This window comes from Pan paniscus, chromosome 7, assembly GCF_029289425.2.
Source record: "Pan paniscus chromosome 7, NHGRI_mPanPan1-v2.0_pri, whole genome shotgun sequence".
In the NCBI taxonomy this organism is placed as follows: Eukaryota; Metazoa; Chordata; class Mammalia; order Primates; family Hominidae; genus Pan; species Pan paniscus.
In genome coordinates, this window is record NC_073256.2 from 144,599,533 (window position 1) to 144,613,488 (window position 13,956).

Genomic DNA, 13,956 nt, shown 5'->3' on the forward strand with positions numbered 1-13,956 from the left:
AGGCAATTGAGTGGGAAGAGAACGATGTTCTACATAAATGGCAATATTGAGTATCTGTATGGTAAAAAATAAATCTTGGCTATATGTCATATAATATGGACAAATTAATTACAAATGTAGTATACACCAAATGTGAAAGGTAAAACAAAATAACATGTTAAAAAAAGTATAGTATCTTACCTTGGGATAGTAGATATTTCTTAAACAGGACACAAGAAGTGAAAAGGCAAGCCACAGCCTGGAATAATAATTTTATCATAATATATGTATATGTTTCTATCTGAGAAAGTACTCATACCCAGAATACATTAAGAACTCTTACCAATTAATAACAAAAATGTGTTATTAATATATACATATTATGTATACATTTTGTGTATCATATGTGTATGTATCATATGTATATGTATCATTTACATATGATAAAAGCACACACACACACAAAAACTTTGATCAGGCACTTCACACAGATTGCTCATTAAGAAGATGCAAATTGAACTACTCTGAGTTACCAATACATACTCATCAGCATGGCTAAAATTTTAAAAAGACTAATACAATCAAATATTGGTAAATATTGGGAGTAATTGGAACTTTTATACATTGTTATTTATTGTGTGTGAATTGCCTCAACCCCTTTCAAAAACAGTTGGTTGTGTCAATTAAAGCTGAACATCTGCCTGCCTATACTATATGACCAGTAATCCCATGACTAAGTATATATTTAAGAGAAACAAAATAGACTAAAAACATGTGTAAAACTCTTCATAACCAAACTATTCATAACCATGTTGATTCATAACAAGAACATGAAAACAATTCAAATGTTCATTAACATGAAGTATAAATATGGTCCATTTATACAATGGAACACTGCTACTTAACAAAAACAAACTGCTGATATACACAACATGGACTAAACCAACAAGTACGTTGGGTGAAAGAAATCAGACACAAAAGAGCATATACAGTATAATTACATTTATATTAAGTTCAAGGACAGGTAAAACAACTCTGCTGATAGCTGTAAGGAGAGTGGGCTCATCAGCAGGTATTGGTGGGAAGAGACACAGGAAATCTTTTAAGATGATTAAAATGTTCTCTATCTTGACTTAGGTAGTGGTTACACAGGTGTACACAGGTATACATGTACATAAAAAAATCACATAAGATTTGAGTTATTGACATACCTTACTACATGTATTTTATACCTCAATAAAAAAATGAAAAAATATTCTTTAAAAAATTATTATATGTCACATTTCCTTGGTTTCTCTCTCCTCTCTCTTTCCCCTCTCCTGTTTCTCCCCTCTTTCTGTGTTTCTCTCTTTTGGCAGATAAGTCAAACCTCAGAGAAACAAAGAAATCCACGTGCCCAAATTTGAATTGAAGTTGTCTCCATTAACCACCACAATGGAGAGACAGTAAAGTCAAGCTGGGTCTTCAATTGCCTGCTTTGGATATCTGTAACAAAGTCTTGATGGATAATTGTCCTGAATTCCACTTTACTTTGTGGCACATACCTTCCTGGTTTCTGGCTTGAGTATTAAGCAGGGAATGCAGCAGCAGAGGAGAACAGATTTCCAATTGCAATAGTCTTGACTCATCAAGTTCACTAGATTCTGGAAATTAAGGCTTCCGTTCTGCTAATTGTTAGCAGAGTGGGCTCCAGGATGATAGCATAGCCCTCTGGGTATCTGAACCCTCATTGAAACATGAAGGGGTTGAACTGCATGTTGTTCTAATGAAAATGCAGCCTTTGTTCATGCAACTAATATTTCCTGAGTGCCTTCCACAAACCAGGTGTGTTACATAAGGGACTGGAACTCAGGAGTTCATTTTTACTTTATTCAATATTAATTATAATTTTACTTTGTGTCAAAGAAAAAAAAACACAATATCACTTATTTAATCCAGGGATGACCTGTAAACCCTAGCAGTGGCGGGCGGGGGCCGGGGGGGTGCAGGGGGATGGTAAGCAGGGGCACAACAGCAATGGCAACAGTAACCAGAAATGCCCTGCTTCCCTCAAAAGAGAAAAAAACCCAGACCTATTTCCATGACGGGGTTCTTACCTGTCCATTTGGGAATCTGAATGTTTTGGGTCTTTTCATTTCCCTCCTCCCACAAAGAGAAAAAGCTAATTCCATATGTGTGTGCGCACACGCGCATGTACATTTGTATGTGTGTAAGGGTGTTTACATGTATAGTGAAAGTGCCATAGCTATGTATTTAATTTTGTGTACATGTATGTTTGTGTATGCGTGTGTTTCTTAGTGTTTGCGCATAAGGATGTGGACATGTGTGGTCTGTGTTTGTATTATGTATGTATATGTGTGTGGGAGGGAGGGTGTATATAAAGTCTGTTCTAGATTTTACCTTACTCTAAGAGCTGATTAATAACATGAAAAATGTGAGTCAGAAAGCTGAAGGGTTAACTGTTTAATGAACATAAAGTTCATTCAGAAAACCGTGGTTTGTAACTGGTGAGAGGAAGTATTGAGCAATTTCTTGTAAAGTTACAATAGCCAGATCTGCAAAGGAAACCCTTCCCAGCCTGGAATTCCAGAGTATTTCCTAGAGCTTGAAAGGTAGCCAAAAAATGAGCAGGCATTTAAAAGGGAAGGGAATGGGGGGAAACCTGGAGTGAAGGACATGAATCCATCTGTCTTTCCCATCCACTACCCTATCCCCCTCTTTCATAAATAGTTTTAAGAGGAACTAATAGACCTCTACTTAATATCTTCTCTCGTACCTTCTCACTTTTGTCTTCCTCATGCCTTCTCTTCTAGTGTGGCTCAGTGCTTAGTGCAGGAGAAACCAGTCACCCTGAATTCCAGCTCTTCCTTTCTCACTACATGAATTCAATTTCCTCATCTGTCAAATGAGTATACCAATTCATATCTCGAAAGCTGTTGCTGTGAGAATCAGATAAGCATAACCTAACAGCTTATGTCTATTAGAACAGCACTTGGCACATGGTAAACACTCCAAAGTATTTGTTAAATGAATGAATAGATTAAAAGGTGGCATGTTTTGTACTAAAGTGTTCAATGATAGTGTAAAACCATTTGGTCATAATGCGGAAAGGGAAGTAAGGCGGAATTCCTTTAATCTGTGTTTTACGCAGGTTCCAAAGGAGCGTGGTGGAGAGAAGGATGCAGATAGTCTGGGTGAGAGCTAGAGGCTGGAGTCAGCAGGAAGGACTGAGGCCGTTGGTGCTTGGGGAGCGAGGGCTCCTTTCTGCTCTGTCCTAGGCTAAGTTCCCCACCCATTCCTTCTTGAGATCTACCTCAAACACAAATCCCTCAATTGACCACAGGGGGCGCCCCTTCTATGAATTTGGCGCTGATAGCTGTGATCTGCCCAGCACAGTGGGGAAAACACAAAATTTACAGATCAGGCATGTCCGGGCTCAGATTCCTACTCCAGCACCTGGTAGCCAAGGGACCCCAACTGTTAAATAGGCATGGTGGTGCCTGCTTTCCAAGCCTGTTGGGAAAGAGAGAGGGGAGTGGGGAGGAATGGGAGAGAGAGAGAGACTGAGCAAGCATGCCAAGACTTAATATACTTATATTTATATTAAAAGAAATAAATATCAGATGATTACAATTTGGTTGAACTAAGATACACAGTAGAATATGGAACTAATATCCAATATCACAAAGTATTCTAGCGAGCCTTCCTACAGAAAGAATTGTGGGTGGATGGGGAGTAGGCATTAGCTACTATGTGAGTGCAGAGAATACTCAGCCTTCTTCCAGATGGTGAGCTAAAGTTCAAAGATCAAGTCACGTACACACCTTCTTTCTCATCCCAGGTCCTAGTCTGCTTGAATTCAAATGGCCATCCACACCTTGCCTGAAATACTTGCAATAATTAAGATACGGCTTTCTCCCTGCTTAGGGTTTGGTCCACAATTCCCTTAAGTGGCCTCATTTCAATTAGGACTCACACATCCCTTCAACAGTAATTTTGTGTCAGGCTTGGTTAGCAACTCAAGGCTCAAGCATAAATGGGACAGAATTCTTTTCCTTTTGAAACTCACCAATATAGTGATTGTAGCAACTAGCTACATTGTTTTTGTTTTTTTTCCCCCCCTCAATTCTAAGCACTATGCAAAGGCTTTAAAGCAGTGGTCCCAAGCCTTTTTGGCACCAGGGACCAGTTTTGTGGAAGACAATTTTGTGAAAAGACAAAATGTGGGAGACCGTGGACTGGGATGGTTTGGGGATGATTCAAGCACATTACATTTGTTGTGCACTGTGTTTCTATTATTATTACATTGTATTATATAATGAAATAATTATACATCTCACCATAATGTAGAATCAGTGGAAGCCCTGAGCTTGTTTCCTGCAACTAGACACTCCCATCTAGGGGTGATGGGAGACGGTGACAGGTCATTAGGCATTAGATTCTCATAAGGAGTGCACAACCTAGATCCCTCGCATGCGCAGTTCATGGCAGGGTTTGTGCTCCTATGAGAATTTAATGCCACTGCTGATCTGACAGGAGGTGGAGCTCAGGCAGTAAGGTGAGCAATGGGGAGCAGCTGTAAATAATGCTGATCTCACTCACCCACTGCTCACCTCCTGCTGTGTGGCCCAGTTCCTAACAGGCCACAAAATGGTACCTGTCTGTGTCCCCAGGGTTGGGGACCAATGCCTTAAAGGCCTTCATCTCATTTAGTTTTCATCAAAATTCTGTGTGGTAGGTACTCTCAGTAGACCCATTTTATGGGTAAGGAACTGAGAGTAAAATTGGTTATATAACTTGCCTAAAATAAGTCAAGTCTCTGATGAGAGGGCCAGGATTCAAGTTCAAGCAGTCTGACTCCAAAACCTCAAAGCACTTCTGTGGTAGGAAAGAGAAATGAATGGAATGGCATAGAGTCATCTAAATGACTACAGTAGAAAGGGAGCATTTCCCGTGTGCAGTGTTATTTTTTCAGGGCTTTGAAAGATAAATAGGAGCATGCAGTTAAAAAAGAGAGGAGAAGGCATTCTAGGCAGAAAGGCCAGTGCTTACACAGAATCTCAGAATTGTAACAGTTCCTATTACACCCTGGCAGAGTGATGCCAAGGCTGTTATTGTCAAGCACCCTCCTGCCTCCCAGTGGGGTTGAGAAGGGGTGAAGGGACACTGGCAGAAGTGAAGCTGGGAAGTTTGCACTTGCTAGTTGGGACTTGCATAGCCATCTTCTCAATGCCAAAGGGGACCTCAGTCTCTGTGTGCGCTTTGTTTTTTGTTGTTGTTGTTGTTGTTGATTTGTGGCCCAGGCTAGAGTGCAGTGGTGTGATCTCTGCTCACTGCAACCTCCATCTCCCAGGTTCAAGGGATTCTCCTGCCTCAGACTCCCAAGTAGCTTGGATTACAGGCGCCCACCACCACACCTGGATAATTTTTATACTTTTAGTAGGGGTGGAGTTTCACCGCGTTGGCCAGGCTGGTCTGTGTGTGCTTTGGATTTGAGACACTCTGATGATTTAGAGTTGAAAATGGGAGTAGATTGGGTGATTCTCTAGTTATCATGTTTAGTCAAATCAGATCTGTGCATTCAAAATCATAAGGCAAGTTTTCCTGTGTGGCTCTGTAACATCCTTAAAGAAATAGTTCTGATGTCCATCCGGTGTTTTTTCAGAAAGAGCGTCAGGGTTGACAGTAGCTGTGATGCTCCAGATGGAGCTGCGGATAACAGCATATAAGTTTCAGGGCAGTGGTTGAGGGGCTGTGGGAGGGTGGGGAGGGAAGATGGATGACTTTTCTCAACCATCTGTATTTGACTGGAATATTGTGTGACTTGTGAAATAGAATTAAAGATATGATCTTCTTATGGTCTTCTCACAGTTTTCAAGGGATTTTAGGAGAAAACTCTTAGCCATACAGAGCTGTGGACAAGAAAATCACCTATCAGAACATATTTATCTAGAAAAGGAAAATTTAAACGGTCAAATAGAAGAGTTATTAGCTTTCTTTTTCCTTCTCTTTAAGAAGGTTAGTTAGAATCAGCTTTCTTACTCACTACATCCTGTGCTTAGAAAGGAATAACCTGCACATGACACGTTCAAAAAATCACCTTTGCATTCTGAACCTAGCTGGGAAATTATGACAACAATGAAGAGATATGTGGGCGTCCTCACATTTTGTGTCTTAAAATGTCCAGCTCTCAGGGTGAAATATTTTCCCCCATGAAATCCCCATTGAAAACAGAAACCAGAACTATGATCTAAAAGAAAAATATCTATTTGAATATTTCTACTTGTGAACTGACATTTTTAGCTATTTTAGTACCTTTTTTTTGGTGACTGAAGCATAGCAAATAGAGTTTTGTTTCCTTCCCACAGATACCAGATTTCTTCAAACAGTACATAGAATGGTGCACATTACAAGGCATTTACCACACAAAAAAACAAAGGCACTGGAGGAAATAAGGGTTGGGGGAGAGGGAGGAAATGGTAGGTACCATCTCACATGGGGATATAGTTCTCACAGATCACCAGGTAGGGTCATGTGATCTGCGTGAGTTTCCTAAGGGAGAGAGGGGCTCTCCTTTTGTTCGTGTTGGCTGCATCACTGCATTTCATTAATTCTGAACGGCAAGTGAGCAAGACCCTCGCTGCTGAAATCTGATCAGATGTTATTGATGAATCATGGAATTCCAGAGTTAGGAGCCGGAAAGAAGGTCAAGAGGACATCTGAGTCAGTGTCTGACTAGTAGCAGGTGATGGGTTATGATGTCAGTTTTGGAACTGGACAACTAAGGCCCAAAGGTGTTCAGGCATCCTCTTCTGGTCCAAAGGTCAGCTCCAGGGACCAGGCTGCAGGTCTCTGACAGCAGAGGATAATTCTCTTTCTATATCACACATGCCGCCTCAACTAACCAGCATGAACATAAAATCTGCATTGTAGCCAAGTCTATAGCTGTGGAAAACACAGAGTTCCTTCTTCCCACACCCACTTTTGAAGAGTTTACTATAAATGTGTGGCAGATCATCACCCCTGGGGCTTAGCTTTGGGATTTCCTAAATCTCAGAGCAACGTAAGCACAACGGCCCCACTTTGCATACCTGAACTCAAAACTGAACAAAATCATACTGGGCGTTTTGTTTTCGTTTGCAGCCAGATATTTTTAAATAGCCTTTTCTTATGCAATATAAAAATAATACATACCCATTAAGAAAATAAAAGATAAATATAACAACGCTTTTTCAAAAATATCATTCTGCAATTACAAAATTGGCACACAGCACAGTCAGCAAACTTTTTCTCTAAAGAGCTAGATGGCAGATATTTTGGACTTTGAGGACTTAGGGTATCCATTGCACATATTCAATTCTGCTGCTGTAATGCAAAAACAACCATAAACAATACATAAAGAATGAGTGTGGCCATGTTCCAATTATTTACAAAAACAGGTGGCAGGACAGATTTGGCCTGTGGGCCATAGTTTGCCAGCACCTGGCATATAGAATTGAGAATTTTTTTCCTATGTTTATCACATCAGATATCCAACTGTGTATACTGTTCTTTTCACTTCATATTGTATTATAAATACTTTCTTGGATTATTGAATAATCTTTATGTAGTATTTTGCACAAAATGGTTGTTTATTATCTCATTTTATGAATGAAGCAATATTTGCATGACCATTGACATTTAGATGCTTTCCAGTTTTCTTACTATTTTGCGTATTGTGATAAACATCAGTATACCTTAGATTTTTGTCTTCATTTCGGGTAATTTCCATAGGGTATATTTTGGGATGTTGAATTAAAAAAAAAATACTCTTAGGAAAAAACTGCTAATTCTTTATCTCAAAAGGCTTCACCCATTTACTCCTAGAGCTGTGGATGAAATTGCTCATTTCTCCCTAACCAGACCAACACAGAATATTAGACTTTGTAAAGCATTGCTTATTTGATAAGAACAAGGATGTCTCAGGCAAGTGAGGAATTGAGCAAATATGATGCTCAGGTCACTAAGCCTCCTCATCCTTTACTCAGTAGGCCAGATGACCCTCCTCACTCAACTCCCCTAAACCCCACCCATGGCCCCAGACAGAGGGCAGAGAATGAAACCTATTATCTTTCTGAACGTTCCTTCCCTCTTCCTGTCCACCTCACATCTGGATGGAATACAAATCCCCTGACTTCCTGTTTCTCTCCCTACAATAGGTCCCAAATGTCAATTTCAAATTAACCCTTTTTTTGCTTTTTGCTTCTCCCACTTCAACCCCAAACTCTCTTTTTTTGAGACAGGGTTTCACTCTGTTGCCCAAGCTGGAGTGCAGTGGTGTCATTACGGCTCACTGCAACCTTGATCTCTCAGGCTCAAGCAATCCTCTTGCCTCAGCCTCCCAAGTATCCGGGACTAAAGGCTTGTACCACCAAGTCCTGCTAATTGTTTATATTTTTGTAGAGATAGGGTCTCACCAAGTTACCCAGACTTGTCTGGAACTCCTGGGCTCAAGCAATCCTCCCTCTTCAGCCTCCCAAAGTGCTGAGATTACAGGTGTGAGCCACCATACCCAGCACAAACTCTTTATTGTTGTATTTTCTCAAAATGAGTTTCATAGAGCTTTGCCTATTTAAGAGTCTCCATTTGGCCATTCTTTGTTAATTTCTTTCACTAAGGCAGGCAGTTCACAGGAGTATGTGAAAAGACCCTATGAGCAATAGGGAATAGTGAGGTGTGTGGTACAGAGAGTCAAATGCAAACACTTTCAACAATGTTCCAGGAAAAAAAGATAAGTCTATTGATTAGATTAGGCCTATAAGGTCTTTCATTTGCGATCCTGGTTCTAGATAATTCACTTCTACCTTTTATCGTTCACTAGCCAGGCACACAAACCTTCACAACCTGCCCTGCCCAGCGTTACACTGCTTCCTTCCTCCACACCCCACAGCCCACCCCCCGACTGCATGGGTAACCCATAACCAGCTAAACTGAACTATTCCAACACACATTTCAGCCTGTCTAGTCTTTTGCTCATGATGATCCCTTCTTCCTCAAATACTCATTCCTTTTCTATAGTTTTTATCAGTAAAGGCTCAAAATCACTACTCTGATACTACCTGTCTTTCAAATGTCCACCCACTGGGGCATATCAGTCTTCTAACAAATATTTATTGGGCATCTAGTATATGCCACTACCTGTGCTAGGCACTGGGAATATAGCTGGAGCAAGACAAACCCTGCCATTCTCATGCAACTTACAATGTAGCTTCTGCATATTGATCTTTCTATTACTTGGAAGCCAGGGGCTCCCCACTCCCAGACTGGGAGCCCCCTGAGGACAAGGGTGGTGTTCCATTTATCACTAAGCTCTATGCCAGGGACAGAGTAGGTGCTAAGAGGATGTTTATGAAATGACTAAATGCTGTGTTGCTAACAGGAAGCAGGGACATCCTTGAGGACAAGATAGTGTCTGATTCACTTCTGTATCCCCCACAAGCAGCTAGCACAGAACCTGGCACCATAAATCCTAAGTCAATAAGCATGGGAGGAAATGAGTGACTGGCTTTAGTTTACCTCTTTACTCCTTTCCCTATAATATCGCCAAAGAAAACAAAATCCTGCAAAAAAGCAACCAGCAGATGGTGGGAAAACTGGTTTCTAAACCTGAATATCACTATATATGAGAAATACTCTTTTATTTTTGGGAAAATATGAGTTTTGCATCTTATTAAGATAATGTGTTTTAGCTATAATTAATAATCATCGTCATTGCTGATGGCTGGTTCACATATTCACCACTTGTTGGCCGAGGGAGCTTGGGTGAGGGAGTGATCTCCTCTGAGCCTCAGTTTTCTTTTGTATAAGATGGAGATATGAAAGCATATCTATCTAGAGTGTTGAAGGACAAGTTAATCAATGAGGTAAGTATGTTTTAGTGCCCAGTACTAACACGTACCCCTGCTATGTTTTACTAGGGGTATGTTTTACTCCTAGTACAGAGTAGGTATTTAAGAAGTTGTAGATTTTTTTCCTTCTCATTATTATTCCAATAATCTAGTGTGACAGCAAAAATTAAGCTTCTATTTTAATAAAAGTGTCTCCTATTTTTTCTCCAATCAAAACCGCAGGTTCTTATTTTAAGGGAATCATGTCTATTGGTTGACCCCAGAGAATTCTGAATTGTCTCAGTGTGCAGTGTGATGTCATATTAAGGAACTATAGGGCAGTGGTTGAGAGGGTTAAGGTTAACAAGTCAGTGTTAAGTGTGCCTGGATTGAATTCATTCATTTATTCAACACATATTTATGGAGGACCGATCATGTGCTAGACAATATACTAGGCGTGGGATACAGTGAAACCAAATCCTTGCCCTCATGAAGTTGACATTCTACTGACAGAAGACATTCAAGCAATACATGTATACAATTTATACTGAATTTGTATTATATGAAGTGAGAATGAGGGTGATGGAGGAAAATCGAAAAGGGAAAGAGGCAAGGGTACGCTGTGGGGGAGATTGAATCTCTGTTTTTAAACTCATAAGATGCATGGCCATAGGCAGGATGACCTCCACAATTTGTAAAACGCAGTGCAAAATGAAAATGTAGCACCCACCGTTCAAAATTTTGAGTCGATGACTGCAGAAAATTGAACCAAGCACAGGTCCTTTTAAGTACACGCAGGACCTGTGCAATCCCACAGAGCAGACACCCGTGAAGCTGATCCTGAACTTGAGCAAGTTGTTTGATTTTTCTCAGCCTCAGTTTTTAATTGGGAAAGGACTTGGAAATATTGAAACATGTGATAAGAGAAAGTGAATCTAAAGCTTTTTCCTCTAGGTACAGTGTTAGACAGTACAAAGGGCATTTTTACCTCCAACACATCTTTCATGAAGAGTTTTTTATCTACGTTTCACGGAGCCCTACGGTAAATAAATTTGCCCAAGTTCTAACAAGATTCTGGAATCTCATATGTGGGTATGTTCGTGTTGGGGTGTGTGTGTGCGTATGTGTGTGTGTATGTGGGGTGTATGGGTGTCTGTGTTTTTCCTCTGAAAAGCACCATAGTCTCTGCCACATTTTTAAAAAGGTGCATAACCCTTTAAACAGGAACCATTTACTTTAAATGGAATCAGAAATCTCACTATAAAAAAGCAATAATATTAATTTCTACTGTGTGTGTCTCTTACCATTTATTCCATGTTCACAATTTGTCTTATTTTCATTTAAGACAACCAACTGGGCTAGTTAGAGCCGAGATTTGAGCCCAGTTTTTCTCACTGACTCTAAAACCTATCCATGCTCCTAAACCTCCTCACCATTGGAGGGCATTGCTGTTTACCCTTTCAGTTTCAGCTGTACTATCAAAAGCAGCAAATCAAGGGCAGGGACCACAGCTTGACCTTAAACTATTCAACTGCACTTAATTACCCATTGTAGTGGAAGCACATAAATACAGGATGTCCCCTCACTCTGCCATTCTGCTTTGCATCATTATCAAAAAGACAAAGGTAATTCATGTCTAATTACTCACTCACCGCAAGGTCAGAATATTTATTTTTATCATACTTGTGATTTTTAGGATTAGTGATATCAGTATTTATTCATGGCTAACCTAAATCAAACATCCTGTTGATATCTGTAAAGAGCCATATAGTTATTGTCGCAGGTATGCTGAGTCACAAAGCAAATACAAAGTTTATGAGTTGACAGGGAAAAGGCTGCAGAGAGGTAGAGATAAGTGTGCCTGGGTAATCACAAGTGTCTTGTGAAATATACACATTGTTTATTTATATTGTCCATTTATCAAGCTCAATGGGGGCTTGGGAAACTGAAAATAATCAAAATAGGAAAAATTATTGGTATTATTTTCTAAATTAGCTGCTGGCGCTGACTTTTTGGTTCAATTTATTAAATACTTATTTTAGAAATTATTCTCTGTTTTTAGTGGAATAGAGCTTTGACCAGCTTGAGAAAGACAAAAGGAGAAGTAGAAGAGAAGGGGAAATAAATGAGGCTCATGTGACTGGGATTAATTTACTCAGAGATCTGGAGTAGCAATAATTTGTGTCTTTCCAAAACCCCTGCAGTCAATTAATGAGATCAATTTAAAGTGGCAGTATTGAAAGGGAAAACCCAAACACTTAGATATAGCAGTATGCAATTGACCTATTCCTTTTTCCATTCAGATTCAGTCAGTCAAATATATCTTATTGACTTTGACTACTGTCATCATAACTGTGTTAGCTAATTGTCTGAAGTTTTCATTCATTCTCTGTCTTTGCAGATGTCACTGCTATTCAATCTGTGTTTCCTTGCTCTGTCTCGCTGTCTATCTGCACTAAGAGGATATACACATGTGTGTGTACACATTTTTTTTTCTTAATCTATCCCATTGTTTCTCTTGATGTCCTTGGACAGATCAGCAGTCTGAAAATCAGGCTTCTAATAGAGAGTCTTACTAGAAGTAACTAGCTGTGAAACTTGGGCAAGTATTTGACCTCTCCCTTCCCCCATCTATGAAAGGAAGATGTGAAAACAAATGGTTCTGTGGGTCCTCTCCCACTTATTCACTCGATATTTCTATAATTTTCTATCTAGTTTCCATGGAGCACAAGGTCATTAGTAATGTGCCCCATGACTCTCAGATTAATCAGACAAGCCAACATTGGGGGAGATGTGAACAAAGTCTTAGAGTCTAGTTGATAGTAAGAATATGAAATGAATATGACTCACTGATGTGATATAGTCTTCAAAAAACTAAATTTGGTGTTTGCGTAGAAATATATTAGGTTTTACAACATAAAATTTCCATTTTGGTAGATGGAAAATGTTGAATAAAGGCAATTTCATAAGGTTCATAGTCTGTAGAGTGAGATGGAAGTGGAAAAACCTCACTTTGCTCTGTTCTGCTCTACTTAGCTCATACTTGAAGTAATCATTCAGTTCTTGATGCCATACAGACAAAGAAGGTAGTGGACAAAAAGAGACATACATATTCAGTAGATAGCAACCAAGCTGGGAGGGGAACTTTAAGGCATGTCTGGTTAATGGGGAAAAAAATAGAGGCTCTTTAACTTGGAGGTGTTAGCAGTCTTTTAGTCTTTAAAAGACAGGTGCAAAAGACTAAATTTTTCTGTGTGTGTATATATATATATATGTACATATATTTAATGCAATATATGACTGAGTAGTTCATATAAGTGACAGTAGTAATAGTGACTAAGAAGTTCAGTAAAGATTCAGATTCGTGTAAGGAGGAACTTTTTGAATGGAGCTGTCCAAAATTTAAATGGGCCATGTCAGCTGGTTGCAGTGTGCCATTGCCAGGGTTGTTTAAGTTCAACTCAAGCAGTGCCAGGTGGTAGGTCTAGGACACCGGCTATCTACCTGGGGTGAGTTTGTCTCCCAGGGGGCATTTGATAATGCTTGAAAATATGTTTGATTGTCACAATTTTGGGGGTTGGTGGGAGGGTGCTATTGGCATCTAATGAATAGAAGTCTGAGATGTTTCTAAACGTCCAACGATGCACAGAACAGTGCCCTCGCTATAAAGAATTACCCAAGCCAAAATGTGCCAAGGTTGAGAAATCCTAGTCTAAACAGTTTGATACAGATGTTTAATTCCTAACATCCCTGTAGCTGGGGAGAAAAAAGTGAAATTGATCTATCGGACCAGCGGTTATGTAGGCAATTGTTTATAATGACATTTAAAAAAGAATGTTAATGACATGCAGACATGCAAATTTTAAAACATATAACATTAAACATAAAACATTAAAAAAACTCTATTTTATAAATATATCAAAATATTGACTGGTTAATTTTGATCAGTGAGGTTATTCATGCTTTTGTTTTTCTTTTTTCTGTTTTCCAAGTAGCTATAATATACCAGTCCTGCTTTTAAATTCAGAAGAAGAAAAAAAGAATCTAAGTTGAATTTTTAAAACCTGATATGTCCCTGAGGACTGAATGGCACATGGTAATAAGAATAACC